Source organism: Arachis stenosperma, chromosome 2, assembly GCF_014773155.1.
Source record: "Arachis stenosperma cultivar V10309 chromosome 2, arast.V10309.gnm1.PFL2, whole genome shotgun sequence".
NCBI lineage: Eukaryota > Viridiplantae > Streptophyta > Magnoliopsida > Fabales > Fabaceae > Arachis > Arachis stenosperma.
In genome coordinates, this window is record NC_080378.1 from 83,570,224 (window position 1) to 83,577,879 (window position 7,656).

Below are 7,656 nucleotides of genomic sequence, written 5' to 3' on the forward strand. Positions count from 1 at the left end.
TGTGGCCTTCCAACATCAAACTTAGAGTTTGACTGTGGGGTTTCTGTTTGACTCTGTTTTGAGAGAAGCTCTTTATGCTTCCTCTCCATGGTGACAGAGGAATATCCTTGAGCCTTAAACACAAAGGATTCTTCATTCACTTGAATGATTAATTCTCCTCTGTCCACATCAATCACAGCCTTTGCTGTGGCTAGGAAGGGTCTGCCAAGGATGATGGATTCATCCATGCACTTCCCAGTCTCTAGGACTATGAAATTAGCAGGGATGTAATGGTCTTCAATCTTTACCAGAACATCCTCTACGAGTCCATAAGCTTGTTTTCTTGAATTGTCTGCCATCTCTAGTGAGATTCTTGCAGCTTGTACCTCAAAGATCCCTAGCTTCTCCATTACAGAGAGAGGCATGAGGTTTACACTTGACCCTAGGTCACACAGAGCCTTCTTAAAGGTCATGGTGCCTATGGTACAAGGTATTGAAAACTTTCCAAGATCTTGTCTCTTTTGAGGTAATCTCTGCCTAGACAAGTCATCCAGTTCTTTGGTGAGCAAAGGAGGTTCGTTCTCCCAAGTCTCATTACCAAATAACTTGTCATTTAGCTTCATGATTGCTCCAAGGTGTTTAGCAACTTGCTCTTCAGTGACATAATCATCCTCTTCAGAGGAAGAATACTCATCAGAGCTCATGAATGGTAGAAGTAAATCCATTGGAATCTCTATGGTTTCAGTGTGAGCCTCAGATTCCCATGGTTCCTCATTAGGGAACTCATAGCTTCTTCTTCAGAAGATGCTTCTTTAGTACTATTGGATGCATTTTGCCATCCATTCAGACTTTGAGAAATCATGTTGACTTGCTGAGTCAACATTTTGTTCTGAGCCGATATGGCATTCAGAGCATCAATTTCAAGAACTCCCCTCTTCTGAGGCGTCTCATTACTCACAGGATTCCTCTCAGAGGTGTACATGAATTGGTTATTTGCAACCATGTCAATGAGTTCTTAAGCTTCTGTAGGCATTTTCTTTAGGTAAATGGATCCACCTGCAGAATGGTCCAGTGACATCTTAGAGAACTCAGATAGACCATAATAGAATATATCCAAAATGGTCCACTCTGAAAGCATGTCAGAAGGACAACTTTTGGTCATCTGCTTGTATCTTTTCCAAGCTTCATAGAGGGATTCACCATCTTTTTGTTTGAAGGTCTAAACATCCACTCTAAGCTTTCTCAGCTTTTGAGGAGGAAAGAACTTAGCCAAGAAGGCCGTGACCAGCTTATCCCAAGAGTCCAGGCTATCTTTAGGTTGAGAGTCCAACCATGTTCTAACCCTGTCTCTTACAGCAAAAGGGAAAAGCATGAGCCTGTAGACTTCAGGATCTACTCTATTAGTCTTAACAATCTCACAGATCTGCAAGAATTCAGTTAAAAACTGATAGGGATCTTCTGATAGAAGTCTATGGAACTTGCAGTTCTGTTGCATTAGAGCAACTAATTGAGGTTTCAGCTCAAAATTGTTTGCTCCAATGGCAGGGATTGAGATGCTTCTTCCATCAAACTTGGAAGTGGGTGTAGTATAGTCATAAAGCATCCTCCTTGCATTATTATTTTCGGCTGCCATCTCCTCTTCCTTTTCAAAAATTTCTGTAAGGTTGTCTCTGGATTGTTGTAATTTAGCTTCTCTTAGTTTCCTCTTCAGAGTCCTTTCAGGTTCAGGATCTGCTTCAACAAGAATGTCCTTGTCTTTGCTCATGCTCATATGAAAAAGAAGGGAACAGAAAATAATAATAGGGATCCTCTTTACCACAGTAGAGAGATTCCTTTATGTTAGTAGAAGAAGAAAAGAATAGAAGAAGGAAAAGAGGAAAATTCAAACTCAGAGAGGAAGAGGGGGTTCGAATTTTAAGATGAAGAGAAGTGTTAGTAAATGAATAAATAAATAGAAAGAGATGAGAGAGGGAGAAATTCAAAAATAAGTTTTGAAAAAGGGTTAGTGATTTTCGAAAATTAAGAGAAGAGAAACAATTAAAATTAAAATTTGAAACAATTAGTTAATTAAATGAACTTTGAAAAAGAAGGAGGTAATTTTCGAAAATTAGAGAGAGGAAAGTAGTTAGGTGGTTTTGAAAAAGATAAGAAATAGTAAAGCAAACAAAAAGTCAACTAGTTAGTTGAAAAAGATTTGAAATTCAATTTTGAAAAGATAAGAAGTTAGAAAAGATATTTTGAAATCAGATTTTTGAAAAAGATATGATTTGAAAAAAATATTTTAAAAAGATATGATTGAAAATATATTTTGAAAAAGATTTGATTTTTAAAATTAAAATTGATTACTTGACTAACAAGAAACTAAAAGATATGATTCTAGAATTTAAAGATTGAACCTTTCTTAACAAAAAAGTAACAAACTTCAAATTTTTTGAATCAATCACATTAATTGTTAGTAAAGTTTTCGAAACTTTGAAATAAAGATAAGAAAAAGATTTTGAAAAATAATTTTAAATATTCGAAAATCATAAAAGAAAAATGAAAAAGATTTGATTTTTGAAAAAGATTTTGAAAAGATAGTGATCATACCCTGGGTCGAGCTGTCCGACCCGGGATGTTCTACAGACAAAGCGACCGACCTCTTCAGGTCAGGACAACCCGACCTCTTCTCAAAAGAGCTCGGACAAGTCACAGAAAAACCCAAACAAAGGGCCCAAGTAGAGGAACACGTCCCAAATCCTAAGGCGGCCCAAAGCCTACAGAAAGAAGGGCGGTTCCCTTAAAGATAAAGATGATCTCACTTAAAGATAAAAGATAAAGATAAGATAACTAACTTATCTTATCCACAGAAGGCCACATCTCACCAATATAAATACACTGGAGCACCCAGGTATAACTCATACTCTGATTCTACTCAATACCTGCTTAATACCCTTGCTAACTTAAGCATCGGAGTCCCTTGCAGGTACCCCTACCCTCCGGGGACGAAGGATCAGCACCGTCACCAAGTCCAACAAGTCGGACTCACCAGCTTTGGCCGCTACACATCGGCCGGACACGTCGGCTCCGACCAGCACAGAAGATCTCGTCCGAGATCGACCTACAGTTTCAGGTAACCCTCGGAACATTGGCGCCGTTGTCGGGGAACCTGGAAGTCATCCCATTAACATGGCGGATGACCATGACAACGACCACGATTCAGGTTTGGAAAACAAAACGCCGCATAAAAACGCGGACACAATACTCAAAGATACTCCAGAAACCAATGTAGACAAAAATTCATCAAATCCAGGAATAATAGAAGCACTTCAAAATCGATTGGAGCAACTCGAGAAAGAAGCCCAACACCAACGTGAAAAGGAAGAAGATCTGCGCCGGGAGATAAGGCGGCGCAGAGAACTAGAAGATAAGCTTGTAAAACTTGAAGCCGATCTTAAAACTAAAGCTACTCGATCATCTGCAGAAGATAGCTCTCAGAAAGATCAAGACCCATTCACCAGAGAAATTATGAAGACCAAAATTCCAAAAGATTTCAAGCTTCCGGATATGACTCTATATGACGGCACCTCGGACCCCAACCATCATCTCAGCAACTTCAGAAGTAGAATGTACCTCACAGATGCCTCAGATGTAGTCTGCTGCAAAGCCTTTCCAATAACTCTAACCAAGACAGCCATTAAATGGTTTGACAACCTGCCTCCAAAATCCATCTCGAGTTTCGACGATCTGGCTAAGAAGTTCATGGCCCGATTTTCCATACAAAAGGACAAAGCCAAACACGCACCTAGCCTCCTAGGGATCAAACAAGGAGATCGGGAGAGCCTTTGCAACTACATGGAAAGATTCAACAAAACATGCATGGACATACAAAGTCTACCAACAGAGGCTGCCATTATGGGCCTTATAAATGGCCTACGAGAAGGGCCATTTAGCCAATCTATATCAAAGAGATATCCTACATCCTTAGAGGAAGTACAAGAACGGGCACAAAAATACATCAACATGGAGGAAAACTCTCGACTTGTCGAAGCCTCAAGGTTCGGCTCTACCTACCGAGATAAAGAATCCAAGAAAAAGGAAGATCGCTCCGGAGAGAAAATCAAAAAATATCATAACTATACTCCTCTTAGGGTATCCTTGGTAGATGTTTACAAAGAAGTCTGCCATACAGAGAAAATCCCTCCAGATCGGCCACTTAAAGGCAAAAGAGGAGGAGGAAATCGGAATGAATACTGTGAGTATCACCGACTTCGAGGGCATTCCACCAACGAATGCTTCGACTTGAAAAACGTCATAGAAAAACTAGTAAGGGAAGGAAAGCTAGATCAATTTTTGGCCAATCGGGATGACGAACCAAGAAAAAGAAGAAGGGATGAGGATGTTAGACGATCTGAACGATCACCTCGCACACCGGAAAGACATGTTCACGTAATACATGGCGGATTTGTCGGAGGAGGAATCTCCAAATCATCCCGAAAGCGACACCTCAAAGAAGTATACCACTGTCGAAGGAAAAAAGGAAGTCCCGGACATCCCAGCAATCACGTTTACCAAGGAAGACGCATCCGGAATCATCTCGGGACACGACGACCCCATGGTCATTACGATCATATTGGCAAACGCCAACCTTCACCGTACATTAATTGACCAGGGAAGCTCTGCAGACATCTTGTTCAAAACTGCCTTCGACAAACTCGGTCTAGACGAAAAAGAACTAAGAGCATACCCAAACAGTCTGTTCGGACTAGGAGATGCCCCAGTTCAACCGCTGGGATACGTATCGCTGCATACAACCTTCGGAAAGGGGAACCAGTCCCGAACACTCAAGATAGATTACATCGTGGTCGACGTAAGCTCAGCCTACAATGCCTTAATAGGTCGAACAACGTTAAATCAACTCGGCGCAATAATTTCAACCCCACATCTATGTATGAAATTCCCAACTGCGGAAGGGATAGCTACGATAAAGGCAAATCAAAAAATGGCACGTCGCTGCTACAACGAAAGCCTAAACCTCCGAGGTGAAGGAGGAGAGTTCCACACAATTGAGCTCGGTGGAGTTCAGAGGCGAGAAGAATTCCGACCACAACCCGAAGGAGAAATAGAAAGAATCCAGATCGGAGACACCTCAGATAAAACAACTAATATTGGCACGATCCTGAAAGAAGACGTAAAGGAATCGCTAATACGGTTCCTACAAGATAATGTTGATCTCTTCGCATGGAAAGCTGCCGACATGCCAGGTATTGATCCCGAACTAATGAGCCACAAATTGGCAGTCTATCCGGGATCCCGGCCGGTACAACAAAGACGAAGAAAACTTGGACTAGAACGAGCTCAGGCTGTAGAAGAACAAGTACAAGTGCTACTTGAGGCCGGGTTCATAAGGGAAGTCAAATATCTAATATGGCTAGCAAACGTCGTCTTAGTGAAAAAGTCAAATGGGAAGTGGCGAATGTGCCCAAAAGACCCCTATCCACTCCTAAGCATCGACGCTCTAGTGGATGCTTCATCAGGATATAAGTATCTCTCATTTATGGACGCATATTCAGGATACAACCAAATTCCCATGTATCCACCAGATCAAGAAAAAACCTCGTTCCTAACACCGAAAGCAAACTACTGTTACATCGTGATGCCTTTTGGTCTCAAGAACGCCGGAGCTACTTATCAAAGACTAATGAATAAAGTTTTCTCAGATCACATCGGAAAAATCATGGAAGTTTATGTAGACGATATGTTGATAAAGACACAAAGCGAAGATACATTGTTACCCAACCTGACTCAAGTGTTTTCTACTATCAGGAAACACAACATGCGGCTCAATCCCGTAAAATGCACCTTCGCAGTAGAAGCCGGCAAATTCTTGGGCTTCATGCTCACACAAAGGGGGATTGAAGCAAATCCAGACAAGTGTCGAGCCATACTCAACATGAAAAGCCCAACCTGTATCAAAGAAGTACAACAACTCAACAGAAGGTTGGCCGCTCTATCCCGATTCTTAGCAGGAGCTGCGAAAAGATCTCTTCCCTTCTATGCTACTTTAAGAAAGGGAAAATAGTTTGAATGGACAACAGAATGTGAGCAAGCCTTCCTAGACTTCAAGGAGTTCTTAGGACGGCCTCCTATCCTATCTCGGCCGCGAGAAGGAGAGCCGCTCATAATATATCTCGCAATAGGGAGCCGGGCAATAGCCTCAGCACTAGTCAGAGAAGACGAACATGGGCAAAAACCCGTCTACTTCATTAGCAAAGCACTACAGGGATCCGAGCTGAACTACCAGAAAATAGAAAAGTTTGCCTACTGATGAGCGGATAATTTGTACGCTTTTTGGCATTGTTTTCAGTATGTTTTTAGTAGTTTTAGTTGAGTTCTTAGTATATTTTTATTAGTTTTTAGTTAAAATTCACTTTTCTGGACTTTACTATGAGTTTGTGTGTTTTTCTGTGATTTCAGGTATTTTCTGGCTGAAATTGAGGGATCTGAGCAGAAATCTGATTCAGAGACTCAAAAGGACTGCAGATGCTGTTGGATTCTGACCTCCCTGCACTCGAAGTAGATTTTCTGGAGCTACAGAAGCCCAATTGGCGCGCTCTCAACGGCGTTGGAAAGTAGACATCCTGGGCTTTCCAGCAATATATGATAGTCCATACTTTGCCCAAGATTTGATGGCCCAAACCGGCGTTCAAAGTCACCTCAAGAAATTCCAGCGTTAAACGCCGGAACTGGCACCTAAATGGGAGTTAAACGCCCAAACTGGCATAAAAGCTGGCGTTTAACTCCAAGAAGAGTCTCTACACGAAAATGCTTCATTGCTCAGCCCAAGCACACACCAAGTGGGCCCGGAAGTGGATTTTTATGTCATTTACTCATCTCTGTACACCCTAGGCTACTAAGTTCTCTATATATAGGACCTTTTACTATTGTATTTATCATCTTCGGACATCTAGTTCTTAGATCATTTGAGGGCTGGCCTCACGGCCATACCTGGACCTTGTTCTTATGTATTTTCAACGGTGGAGTTTCTACACACCATAGATTAAGGTGTGGAGCTCTGCTGTACCTTGAGTATTAATGCAATTACTATTGTTCTTCTATTCAAATCCGCTTGTTCTTTGTCCAAGATATCACTTGTTCTTCAACTTGATGAATGTGATGATCCGTGACACTCATCATCATTCTCACTTATGAACAAAGTGACTGACAACCACTTCTGTTCTACAAGCAACCAAGGCTCTAGTGTTTATCTCTTGGATTCTTTAACCGGAATCCTCGTGGTATAGGCGAGAACTGATGGCGGCATTCAAGAGAATCCGGAAGGTCTAACCTTGTCTGTGGTATTCTGAGTAGGATTCAATGATTGAATGACTGTGACGTGCTTCAAACTCCTGAGGGCGGGGCGTTAGTGACAGACGCAAAAGAATCACTGGATTCTATTCCGGCCTGATTGAGAACCGACAGATGGATAGCCGTGCCGTGACAGGGTGCGTTGAACATTTCCAATGAGAGGATGGGAGGTAGCCACTGACAACGGTGAAACCCTTGCATAAGCTTGCCATGGAAAGGAGTAAGAAGGATTGGATGAAGACTGTAGGAAAGCAGAGAGACGGAAGGGAAAACATCTTCATACGCTTGTCTGAAGCTCTCACCAATGATATACATAAGTATCTCTATCTT

The 7,656-nt window shown here is 41.7% G+C and overlaps 1 non-coding gene across 1 annotated transcript; it reads left to right on the forward strand.

Annotated features, from left to right (window-relative positions):
• The first annotated feature begins 1,111 nt into the window (after positions 1-1,111).
• LOC130965042 (small nucleolar RNA R71) lies at positions 1,112-1,219 on the forward strand. Its single transcript, XR_009081100.1, has one exon. It is a non-coding gene; the product is annotated as a small nucleolar RNA R71 (small nucleolar RNA).
• Positions 1,220-7,656: the final 6,437 nt, after the last annotated feature.